This window comes from Planococcus citri, chromosome 4 (genome assembly GCF_950023065.1).
Source record: "Planococcus citri chromosome 4, ihPlaCitr1.1, whole genome shotgun sequence".
NCBI lineage: Eukaryota > Metazoa > Arthropoda > Insecta > Hemiptera > Pseudococcidae > Planococcus > Planococcus citri.
The window spans coordinates 69,084,689-69,098,084 of record NC_088680.1 but is presented as its reverse complement, the minus strand read 5'-3'; the positions used below and the strand labels follow the sequence as shown (position 1 = coordinate 69,098,084).

General features: G+C 33.5%; 2 long non-coding RNA genes across 2 annotated transcripts; both read left to right on the top strand.

Annotated features, from left to right (window-relative positions):
- The first annotated feature begins 3,692 nt into the window (after positions 1 to 3,692).
- On the top strand, positions 3,693 to 8,537 carry LOC135843949 (uncharacterized). Its single transcript, XR_010558417.1, has 5 exons — positions 3,693 to 3,851; positions 4,374 to 4,505; positions 4,628 to 7,576; positions 8,120 to 8,251; positions 8,370 to 8,537. It is a non-coding gene; the product is annotated as an uncharacterized LOC135843949 (long non-coding RNA).
- Positions 8,538 to 10,350: 1,813 nt separating this feature from the next.
- On the top strand, positions 10,351 to 11,315 carry LOC135843950 (uncharacterized). The gene is made up of 4 exons (XR_010558418.1): positions 10,351 to 10,365; positions 10,486 to 10,646; positions 10,890 to 11,021; positions 11,131 to 11,315. It is a non-coding gene; the product is annotated as an uncharacterized LOC135843950 (long non-coding RNA).
- Positions 11,316 to 13,396: the final 2,081 nt, after the last annotated feature.

Here is a 13,396-nt window from a genome sequence, read left to right as displayed (position 1 = left end):
AATCTATTGAGTAGGTATTCAAATTTCAAGGAATTTTTCAACAAAAAAAAAACACTTCTCGCCTATAAAAAAACGTTGTTTTTCTATTTCTCGAAATTAGATTTTGCTCTCACTCCACTCAGAGCCTGTTTGCTTTTCATTTTCAAATTTGAAAATTTTCAAATTCTAAAATTTTGTGCTAAAAAAGTGAACAAATTTTTCAAAACCATCGTTTTTTACCTTTTGAAATGAAAATTTTTAAAAGCTTTTGCCCTCGCTTTGCTCGGGTCAATTTCTATCACTTTTCTAAATCGAAAAAAATACATTTTTTGAAACTTTCATAAATTCAGAAGGGAAATTAGAATTTTTCATTAGCCCAAATATGAATTACATAATATGTATATCAATTGACAAAATTGACAATTTATCTTCTATTTCATTTTTAAAAAGTTCATTTAATTCGGCATACTCGATATTTTTTTCTTATGGCAAATTTCTCCTTCATCCTCCCTCTTCAAAAAAAAAATCGGTTCTTTCTGCTATTAGGTACCTACTATACCTACATAATAAATATTGAATAAAAAGACAAAAGTAAAAATCAATCGCACAACTTACATTCAAGTATCCAAACCTGAGAAAAAAACAGAACGAGAAAGATTCTTAAGGGGAAGGAAAAAATTTTGGGGGCCTCATTCGGTGCATCCACCAGGGGGCCCAAACCGACCCAGTCCGCCACTGAGTGAGTGATGGAAAAACTAGAATTTCGTATCAAAATTACAGTAGTTTTGCTTCTTCAAACTAAAAATTTTGAAGAGCGTTTGCCCTCGCTTCGCTCGGGCCCTTCATGATGATACTTTCAAAAATTTTAAGAATAAAACTAAAATATGAAAATTAACAGAAAAATTCCAGAAATAGGTACTCATATTGAACATTTGAAAAATGCAAAATTTTGTGCTAAGCTGGTTAAATTTTAATTATTTAATAATTTCAAAAAAAAAAACTGATTTTTCATTCTATACTCAAAATTTTCAAAACACTTTGAATGCTTGATTTGCAAAAAAAAAAACAAACTTCAATAAACTGAAAAGTTTTCAAATTAAAAAATGTTTACAAGTTGAAAATTTTTAAAAAATAAATCAAATTAAAAATCTGGAAAAATTTTTAAAAAATGAAGGAGTAGATACATATAAGATCTTCAGTGACAAGCTGATAATCTACTTCTGGCATGGACGAAATCAATCGCAAGATTTATCATGGGTAAATTAACAAAGAAACCTAATTTTTTGGAACTTGAATAAGACATTTTTGAAAGCTTTTGCCCTCGCTTCGCTCGGGCTAAATAATTTTTATGTTTTTTCACCTTTTGAAGAGCCCAAGATAGAAAAATTTACTTTTTGTTCAAAAAAATACCAAATAATTTACTTCACCCCTCACTTTGTTCGGGTCCGTTCACTTGGTTTTCCTTTTTAAAATTGAATTAAAAAAACATTTATTCAAATTCTAGAATATTTTAAAGCCAAAAAAATGAACTCGTCAATGTTTTTCCACATCTCAAAATACAAATTTTCAAATGCTTTTGCCCTCGCTTCGCTTGGGTCTATTGTTTCTCTTTTCCACAATACAACATTCCATATGAAGCTTCTAATTTTGTTGTTTTTTTTAAAGATAACTTTCATCAACAGTCATAAATCTGAATTGAATACTACTTCAATCAGCAAAATTCTTAAAATTGACTGTTTTCTTGGTAAAATAAGTATTTTTTCCAAATCAGTTGGAAAATTTCCGTTTTACCCTATCCCTTCCTAAAATAAAACGTCTAGTTTCGTCTTTGACTTGAAAAAAATTTTGGCCTGGGGGGGGGGGGTGGTGGTGGTGGTATCGTCATGAATGAAAAATGCCCGGTAATCTTTCAACTCTGTGCACGCCACTGATCTCGGAGTGAAGCCAGTCATGAAGAAGATAAAACAGTATAGGAAAGATTGGAGAAATCATGTCAAAAGGATGGAGGAAACAAGATCACCAAAACAGGTCCTCCAATATACACCAACGGGGAAGAGAAGCAGAGGGAGACCAAGGAGGAAACTCACGGATACCTCAGGCTCATCCTCAACAGGTTCCACACCGCAGCAGACAGGCCAACAGGCCTACCGCTTATAAGGAAACGACGACGACATACAAATATCGGCTTGTTTTTTTGATTCGGTGCTTGTGATGTCCACATAGGCTTCCAAATTTCTCCACATTACCTACAAGAGTCCTGAACAATCCAACTTCAAAATTGGGTATTACGACGAGGAAGAGCCATATGATGATGGCGATTTTCTCCCAACTTCTAGAAAATACCGGTTCAATTTAAATTAAAATAATGGCACAAATACACAAAAATTCTAAAATTTTAACATTCACCATTTTGCAAAATAATCAAATAACTCTTGAACTTATTTGAAAATAGTAAAAGACTGACCAAAAGTTCAAGAATTTGTGATCCACTGGCTAACAACATTGAAGAAAGGGAACCTTGTATCCTTTACAAAGAGGCTGCAAAAAATATGGACTGAGTCTTTGGAAAGAATTCATCTAATCTGCAACCACATGAGGCAAAGTGGAGAGTGGCCAGATAATTAGATCCAGTCCACTTACATCACTTTACACAAAAAAGCCTCGCCAGAAAACTGTGAGAATTATCACACCATATCACTGATCTCACACACTAGTAAGGTACATCTAAAGATCATCTATGACTGTTTGTATCCACACATGCAGGCTCAAATCCCTCAAGAACAGGCAGAATTTACCAAAGGAAGAGGCACAAAATTGCAAATCCTCAACCCCCCTGTAACACCCCCTCCCTTCCTCTTCAAGCCCTAACTTTTCTGAAAATTGAAAAAATCTTGCGAAATTGTATATAGTACAACGTGCTGCATTTTGAACATACATTGTTTTGCAAAAATTTTTAATGACTCTTGAACTTACAGAAATAGAAAATAGTAAAAGACTGACCACAATTATTAGTTCTTCAAGAATTTATGGCAAAAAGTGTGAACCTTCAATTTTATTTAAAAATTTCTTAAAATCAATGGACCATCTGAGGTCACCCAAAGAATTCATCTCTTCTGAAATTGCATGTGGCAAACCTGGACTCTGGAGTGGCCAAATAATTGGACTCAGTCAACTTACATCACTGTGTACAAAAATAGTTCGCCAGAGAACTGTGAGAATTATCACACCCATGATGCAAAAAGGAATATTTGTGATAATTTGGATATCAAGAAATCATCATGAATTATAATAATGTATGAAAAAGTCATTTTCATGTTTTGATTGAAATGCCATCTCCGAGATGGGAACCTATTCTAAAGATGAAACATTACCAGAAATAATTAACAAGTCGGAATACAGAAGTGCACTTATTATGTTTAAAAAGCTCAAGTCAACAATGATTTTTTTTCCTGAAAATTTTTGCAGAATATAAATGTAGTGCCTCCAATGACTGATTTTAAAAGCTATAATTTACAAGTACAATTTATTTTACGAATATCTATACTGGAATTTAATGTTTTGGAAGTGATCGGTTGACATCTTTTCAAACCTCAAAGCATTAAAATTACTTTTCCGAATTTTAATTCCTAATTACCTATATTTCTAGGTATTACTTTATCATCTGTGATGGACATATAGAAATTGAGGTGATAATTATAAAATTGGGTACTCATTTCAAGTCCGGTAGTATATATAACCAGGAACCAGCTAGCTTTAGCATCATTAGTCCTCATTTGTACTTACATTTAAACCTGTTAGGTTTTAGTTATTTTTGATAATATCAAACCAAACGTATTTTGAAATCATGAAGCCGATCATTGCTCTTTTCTTCGGTAAGTTTTTACATCAATTTTTAATAACCCTATACAACAGACCGAGGCTGCATATGAATTTTGCAACAATTGCATGCATTTTTTGACTGAAAATTGGCACCATTGGGTTTTACGAGTCAAACATTTCCCAAACCGAAGCAATATCATTTGATATTTTAGCATAATTAATGCAGAATATTAACGGAGAAAAAATTTTCTAAACACAAATTTACCCTAAAATGAGCAATTTGCAAATTTGCCACTGCTTATGGCACCCTAAAAGTAATTTTTGAATTCTATGGCAATGGCCTAGGTCGACATAGAATCTCAAATACTACATTTTGGGACTGAGTCAAGTTTTCCACAACATGTTGGATAGGGGCCACAGCAAGAAAAAACGCGATTTTTTTGAAAATGCCCTCTCTTTGAGGATCATACGTACCTCCACAGCTAAAATTTTGCAATTCATCAGCATGTTTAAAATACATGTGACAGTTGAGTAGAGAACGAATCACGTTATGAATTTTTCAAAATAAATTCCAGTTCTAGCAGCTCTCTGTGCATCCGTCAATTTCGTAGAATGTACAATTTGCGCCATAGATGCTCGTTCTAATAAGCCCCAAAACTTTGATAACCGTGATGCGTTGGATGCTGCGAACAAAGCAGGCGGAGAATGTGAGTGCTTTTTTTTTGCATCTTATTTGAAATATTAAATTTTCATTTTCTTGTCAAACAAATCTTTGCAATAAGGTTTTTCAAAAAAAAAAAAATTATAATAAAGTATCTCTTTTCTGCAGATGTTTTCCAGCACAATGGAGCTTGCTAGAGATGGTTAGAAACACCCCACTAGGCTGTCATATGTTGTGCCAATCAGCAAATTGAAAAAAATAGAAATTAAAACTGTAACCGTCGATAGAAACATTGCACCATGTAAAACTAGAATTATAATGCACTTAATCCTTCAATGGATCCGTATTTATTCAATTTTCAATACTGTTCTCACGCCAGGAAGGTTAATTTTCCAACAATGAATGGATTTTGGGAAATGACGGAAATTTTCTAGAATGCCTTCTCTCCCTGAAGGGGACAGAGCTGAAAACTTGTAAAAAGTACAAGGGGTATACATTTTCATGGTAAAATTCACCAAGCAATCGATGTGAGAGGGGGGAGGATTGCCTTCAGGATTTAAAAAAAACTGAGGAATATCGTGTGACACATCGTTTTATACGTTTTCAAAGGTGCTGAATACGAATATCAACTCATTTTTTGATTTAACCTCTGTAACACCCCCTCCCTTCCTCTTCAGATCCTAACTTTTCTAAAAATTGAAAAAATCTCGCGAAATTGTATAAGTGCAACGTGCTGCAACTTGGACTTTCATTGTTTCACAAAATTTTCTAATGACTCTGGAACTTATATGAAAATAGGAAAAGACTGACCACAATCAGTTCTTCAAGAATTTATGGCAAAAAGTGTGAACCTTCAATCTTATAATACATATAAAGATTTCTTAAAATCTATGGACTATCTGAAGAACAATAAAGCTCCTGAATGTGACAACATCCCCGCCAAAGTCTTGAAAACTGGAAATATTGAAGTCATCCAAAAAATTCATCTCTTCTGAAATAACATGTGGCAAACCTGGAGTGGCCAAATAATTGGACCCAGTCAACATACATCACTGTGTACAAAAATAGTTTGCCAGAGAGCTGTGAGAATTATCGCACCATATTACTGATCGCACACACTAACAAGGTGCATCTAAAGATTATGTATGACTGTTTGTATCCACACATGCAGTCTCAAATACCTCAAGAATATGCAGAATTTATCAAAGGAAGGCGCACAAAACAGCAAATCCTCAACCTCAGAATGCTCATTGAGAAAATCTTATGAGTTCTAGGTATGTTTGTGCAGTGTTATGCTTTGTGGACTACAAAAAAGCATTCGATTGTGTTCAGTGGCAGAAGTTGTGATGAATCCTGCTGGAGATAGGTGCTCCAAAGCATCTAGTGTGGCTGATCAAACACCTGTATGAGAAGGGATCAGGCGATGTCTGGGTCAACAAGAGAACATCAGGAAAATTTCATCCAGCAAAAGGAGTGTGCCAACGTTGCATATTGTCTCCTATTCTATTCCACATCTATGAAGAATACATCATTGGGAAAACGCTGCAAAAGATCATAGATGACCTAGATGTAGCTGATGAATGGCAAGGAGGTGTCTTGATAGGTGGTAGATGGATCACCAACCTCCAGTATGCTAATGACACAACTTTGGTGGTCTCAAGTGTGGAGTACATGTCTGTGCTGCTCAAGTGCCTAGAAGAAGTTGGTGCAATATACAGCTTACAGATCAACAGGAGCAGGACAAAAACAAAATATGATAATTGAGAGACCATACCAACAACTCACCAAAGATCCAGGAAACTAACAGAATTAAAGTCGTAAAGCAATTGTCCTACCTTAGGTCCATCATTGAGAACAACAGCTGATATGAAGCTGAGGTACATCACCACCACCAGCTCACTAGAGCTGCAATGACTCCATTGAGAAGAATATGTGTATGCAGGGATTCAGCAATAAGTATGACCCTTACAATTTGACTAGTGAACACATTGGTCTTTTCACATCACTGTTCCAGTGTTTCTGTACACATTAGAAACATGAACTATTCACAAAAGTGATTGGCATTGGATCAACATAAGTAATGGAAATGTGAAGCTGGAGCTGGCTGCTGGGAGTCCTGTGGACACCAAAAAGAACTAATGCATCAACGCTGAGAAAAATTGGTGTGACCAAACGACTATCTACAGTGCTCTTTAGTTAGATACTCAAATACTTCAGACGGGTCACAAGAGCGGATGCAATGGAGACAATATTTGGGTAAGGCAAAGTGGAAGGAGCCAGAGTAAGAGGACAATCATCAAACTGGGGGACTGACTCCATTTGCAAAGCAATGGGCCCCAGCCTTGGCGAATTCTTGAGAAGCGCACAGGACAAGGGACAATGTCAAGCTCTTACCCGAAGGATTATGTAACTCCCTGCATGGGATGATACATCATAAATTCATAATGATGAAGATGATTGTGATGTAACAATGAAGCAACTTTGAGTAATTTCATGATGCAAAAAGGGACATCTGTTATGATTTGGATATCAAGAAATCATTATGAATTAAAAAGGTATGAAAAATTAATTCATGTTTTGATTGAAATGTCATCTCAGAAATGGGTACCTATTTTAAATATTTATTGAACATTGCCAGAAATAATATTACCAAGTCGGAATGCAGAAATGCAATTCATGTTTGAAAAGGTCAAGGCAACAATGATTTTTTTCCTGAAAATTTTCACAGATAGTGCCTCCAATGACTGATTTTGAAAGCTATAATTACACAAACAATTTATTTTACAAATATGTACCTAGGTACCTTATACTAGAATTCAATGTTTTGGAAATGAACAGTTGTCATTTTTTCAATGCATGAAAATTACTTTTTAGAATTTTTTCCTAATTACCTATATTTTTCTAGGTATTGCTTTATCATCTGTGATAAACATGTCAAAATTAAGGTGATAGTTTTAAAATTATTTCAAGTTTAATAGTATAATGTACATACAACACGGGACTAGCTAGCTTTAGCATCATTAGTCCTCACTTTATTGTACATTTAAACCTGTTTGGTTTTAGTTATTTTTTATAATATCAAACAAATCATGAAGCCGATCGTTGTTCTTTTCTTTGGTACGTTTTTACATTAATTTTTAATAACCCTACATCCCTACAACAGACCGAAGCTGCTTATAAATTTTGCCACAATTGCATAGTCTACATTTTTTTAGATTAACGATAATAACCCGAAAATTGGCACCACTGCGTTTTAAAACATTTTCCAAATTTCCGAAGCAATATCAATTGATATTTTATTTTAGCATAGGTACTTAATTCATGCAAAATATAAAAAAATTTCAAAATACAAATTTATCATAAAATGAGCGATTTGCAAATTTTTGACTGCTTAGTGGCACCCAAGTGGTCTTTGAATTTGATGGCAGTGACCTAGGTCGATGCGACGTAGAACCTCAAATACTATATTTTGGGACTGATTCAATTTTTCCACAACTTGTTAGATATGAGCCACAGCAAAAAAACACGATTTTTTCGAAAATGCCCTCTCTTTGAATATCATATAGGTACCTCGACAGCGAAAATTTTTCAATTCATTAGATTATTTGAAATATGCGTGACAGTTGAGTATAGAACGAATCACGTTATGAATTTTTTTAGTTCTAGCGGTTCTCTGCCTCGCTGTCAATTTCGTAGAATGTGAGATTTGCGCCATAGATTCCGATACGGGTCAACCCCAGAACTTCCCTAACCGTCCTGCGATGAATGAGTCAAACCAAGCAGGCAAACATTGTGAGTTTTTATATTTGTACCTTATCTTACTCGAAATATTGAATTTTTATTTCCTCGTCAAAAAATCTTCGCAATAAGGTGTTAAAAAAATCCTAAAGTACATATATATTTTCCACAGATGTTTTCCAGCACAATGGACCTTGCAGGTCAGAAAAACCATACTAGGTTGTCTTGTTGCGCCAATCAGCAAATGAAAAAAAAAACAGATCAGAAAACTGGCACAATGAATGGAAACTTTGCACTATGTAAAATTAAAATAATAATGCACTCAATTCTTCAACTAAAATCTGTATTTATTCAATTTTCTACTGTGTTCTGATATCAAGAAAAAGTAATTTTCCAATAGTGAATGAATTTTGGGACATGAAGAAAATTTTGTAGACTGAGAGCCACGCACATGTCTCCTCTCTCTGAAGGGGACGGAGCTCGCGATTTTGATTTAATTAATCAAACCAGATAGGTATTTGTGTAGAAGATATTACCATAAAATTTTGGCACGACGAATCTACTGAATATATTAATAAAAACTGGAAGTGATTCTTAAACGAACGATTTGCTCAGAAACGCTGAATAACTCTAGAACTAGAGAATCACTTGTAAATCAAATCAGCTTCAACAAGACAAGACAACAAAGAAACACTATTCAGTAAGTTGAACCAACAATAATAGCGAATGATCGTTCGCGAACGATTCACTGAGTAACGATGAATCTTTTTAGAAGCACCGAATCACTAAGAAATCGATTCTTCAGCCAACCGATCAAAATTACAAACGATTCGTTCGTTAACGATTTCCTCACAGATGATGAATCATTTGAGAACGTCTGAATCACTTTCATTTGGAAATCAAAGCAGAGTCAGAAACAAAACGAAAATTCTTCAGTCAACCAATAAAAATTTGCGAACGATTCTTTCGCGAACGATTTGCTCATAAGAGGAAAATCGTTCGCGAACGGGTGAATCATTGAAAAATCCTATACCGAATAGACGACCTACTCAAAGTTCACAGATTTAATCATGTAATTAAAAAAATTGACACAACTCGTTCGCGAACGATTCGCTCGGAAACGATGTTAGTCAACCGATCAAAATTACTAATGATTCGTTCGCGAACGATTCGCTCAGAAATAATGAATCATTTGAGAACGTCTGAATGACTAAATCGAATCAAAGTCAGACACAAGACAAAACGACGGAAAATTCTTCAATCAACCAATAAAAATTACGAACGATTCTTTCGTGAACGATTTGCTCATAATGAGGAAAATCGTTCGCGAACGAATAAATCATTGAAAAATCCTATTCTGTACAGACGACCTACCAACAGTTCACAGATTCAATCCATCATTAAAAAATGGGACTCAGATCGTTCGCGAACGATTTGCTCGGAATCGATCAATTATTCAAAAATTACAAAATCAATAGGTACTTGTATTTAATCAAATCTATGTAGTGAAAGGGAATGTGGAAAAATCTCACTTTTTCAAATCGATCAATAAGAATTGAAGATGATTTGGTCGTGAATGATTTACTCAGATATAGTGGAAAAAATCATTCACTAATGAATGAATCACTAAGTAGACGAAAAAATAATTTACCGAGGAAAATAACAATTTTAATACTTCATTCTCGAGGTAGACGTATGTACCATCTATAAACACCAATCCCTTCCGAAGGACAGTACACTGCTATAGTTTAGATATGAGTAATTTATGATGCAGCGTTTGTGACAATTCGGATAATAAAAAGTAAAAACACGTACCTACCTACTAAGAAATGAGAGAAAAATAAATTTTTATGCCTTGAAACGTCATCTCAACTCTAAGATAAAACGTTACCGAGAAATATGGCAATTTGAAACGCAATAGTACAATTTAGGAAGCACTTATTAACCAACCCATGTCAAATTATGATAAAATTTACAGGTTGGTTCAGAATTCTAAAAAGCTCAAATCTATTTTACGATGATTTTCTCCTGAAATTTTTTTGACATAGGGCCCCCAACGACCAATTTGAAAGCTATCATTACACACACCTACCTACCCTACGATCTATTTTACGAATACGAGTGCTGTAATTTAATATTTTGGAAATGATCGGATGACATATTTCAAAGTAATGAACATTACTTTCTCACATTTCTCTAAATAATTCCTAATTACCTACTTCTGGGTATTGTTTACATCATCTGTAATAAACACATCAACATTGCATTAATTTTTTATTATAATGTAGTTTCAAGACCAGCACCTGTAGTATAAAATAGGAGACTATCTGGCTTTGGCATCATAAGTCATCATTACACTTACTGAAACCTGTTCGGTGATATTTATTTTTGTTAATTTCAAAATAAACGTTTTTTGAAATTATGAAGCCAATTGTTGCTGTTTTTTTCGGTAAGTTTTTATATTAATTTTTAACGAACGTTGTTCATAAATTTTGAAATGGTGACATCACATCACCAGATGCGAATATTTTGAGGAATTTTCATTGTGATTACATTTTAGAACTCACTGGGCAGACCCAAAATAATTTTACCATAAAATAAGTTCACTTCGGTAGTCCTCCAACCTGTCTTCAAACGAGTTGGAAGAATTGGGTTAGGTATTAATTTGGCTTTTTTTTTGCACAATTTCCAGCTCTAGCGGCTCTCTGTGCCACTATCAATTTCGTAGAATCGACAATTTGCGCTTATGACCAACGTTCTGGCAATGGCCAAAACTTTGATAACATTGACGCGATGAACGCAGAAAACGCCAGAGGTGGACGTTGTAAGTGTTTTTTTGTGCAATAGCAATGATTTTCTCAATAAAAAATCTTTAAAATGAGATTTCCTTTGAATAAAATCATGCCTAATAAATTACTATCTCTCTTCCGCAGATCTTTTCTGGTACAACGGACCTTGCTAAAGGCTGTTAAAAACGCTCCGCTACGTTATCAATGTTACAACTAACTGCAAGTAATGAAAAAAATTAATAGATTAGAAAACCAAACTCGAAACTATCAATAGAAATCATGTATTATGTGAAATTGTAATAATAATAAACTTAATTCTTCAATTTCAATTAGTCTGTATCACAGTATTCAAGTTTCAATACTATTCTGATGCGAAAGAAGGTAGAAGAGACTTCCATCGAGGAAACTGAAAATTTTCCGAGGCGTCGACACGAAAAAACGAATTTGATTTGAGGAGGAGGAGGAGGAGGGGGGGTGTTAACGAGACCCAAATTTGCTTCAAATATTGAAACCATGTATGGTAATAAAACAATTTGTCAAAAAAATCAATTGATCAAAAATATTGATTTTTGAGGGGAAAAAACGTAAAGTCAACTTTTTCCGAACAAAAACGAAAAGCGCGAATTCAGAAAAAAAATATCGATCACATTTGATCGAAATTGAAAATTGAAAAAAATCGATGATCACTTCGTGAGACTGAAAATAAAAACGTGCAGTTTTGGTAAAATCGGTATTACTATAATTAATTTCGATCAAGATCGATCGTACGAGATCGAAAATCGAAAACATCGATTTTTAGAGTTCGATTATGAAATCGATTTTTAATCGGAAGAATGGAAGATCTATTTTTAAAGTTCAAATTAAGGTTTTATTTCGAACACGCTCCTTCATTCGATATTGAAAATCAAAGATGAATCGATCTTTGAGATTCGATTAATCGATTTTATATAATAATCGATTTTAATCGAGAAATCCATTTTTGAGAATAAAATTCATTTTTCATTTCGATCACGATTGATCATAATATGTACATATTAGGTATATCAAAAAATCGAAAATAAATCGATTTTTGGTCCCTGATTAATCGATTTTTATGAGGATCGGTTTTTTCTTGAGATCTATTTTTGAGGCTAAAACTGAATTCTTACTTCAAAAATAATCGATCACATGCAGAAATCGAAAATCGAAAATGAATCGATTTTCGGGACTCGAATTTATCGATTTTAGAAAATTATTTGATTTGAATTGGGAATTCTATTCTCGAGTCGAAAAATGATTTTATATTAATATTAGCCCATTCAAATTTGTACAATTAATCATATGGGATTAAAATTCAAAAATAAATCGATTTTAGAATTCGATTAATCGATTTTAATAGAGGTAGGGACTCTTCATGAGGCAAAAATTGACTTTTCTAATTGGAAAATAATCGATCACAGGAGATCTAAAATGGAAACTGAAGCGATTTTTTGGATACGATTATTGCTTGATTTTCGATATCGATCGATTTTGAATCAGTTATGGGTTCGATTATTCGATTTTTGATCAAGAAGTCTATTTCCAGTATAAAATTGAATTTTCATTTAGAACACGATCGATCATAATATTACATCGAAAATCGAAAATGAATCGATTTTAAGTGATTGATTAATCGATTTTCTATAGGGATCGATTTTTTTTTTGAGAAGTAGGTATATTTTCGATTTCGAGCCTATAATTCATAATTCACGAAGTTTATTTTTGATGCCAAAACTGAATTTTCAATTTGAAAATAATCGATCGCATGAGATCGAAAATCGAAAATGAATCGATTTTGGAAAACCATTGATTTTTATTGGGAATGCTACTACTTTTGAGTCTAACATTGATTTTACATTTAGTACACAATCGATCGTATGAGATAAAAATTCGATAGGTAATGAATCGATTTCAGAATTCGATTAATCGATTTTAGAATTTTATTAATCGATTTTTGATTGGGATAGGGTCTATTCTTGATGCAAAAATTGAATTTTATTTTCGAAAATAATCGATCACAAGAGATCTAAAATCGAATCTGAAGCGATTTTCTCTGCATTCGAATAATCGATTTTTCATAGTGATCGATAAATCATGATTTTTATTAAGAATTTCATTTTCGTGTCTAAAATTGATTTTAAATTTCAAACACAATCGATCATATAGAATTACAATTCGAAAATGAATCGACTTTAGAATTCGATTAATCGATTTTCGATTGGAATATAATCTATTCATGAGGCAAAAATTGAGTTTTTTCCCTCAAAAAAAGCGATCACGAGAGATCTGAAATCGAAATTGAATCAATTTTCTGGGTTCGATTACGTAATCGATTTTCGATTATGATCGATATTAATCAATTTTAAGGTTCGATTTAGTTGATTTTTGATCA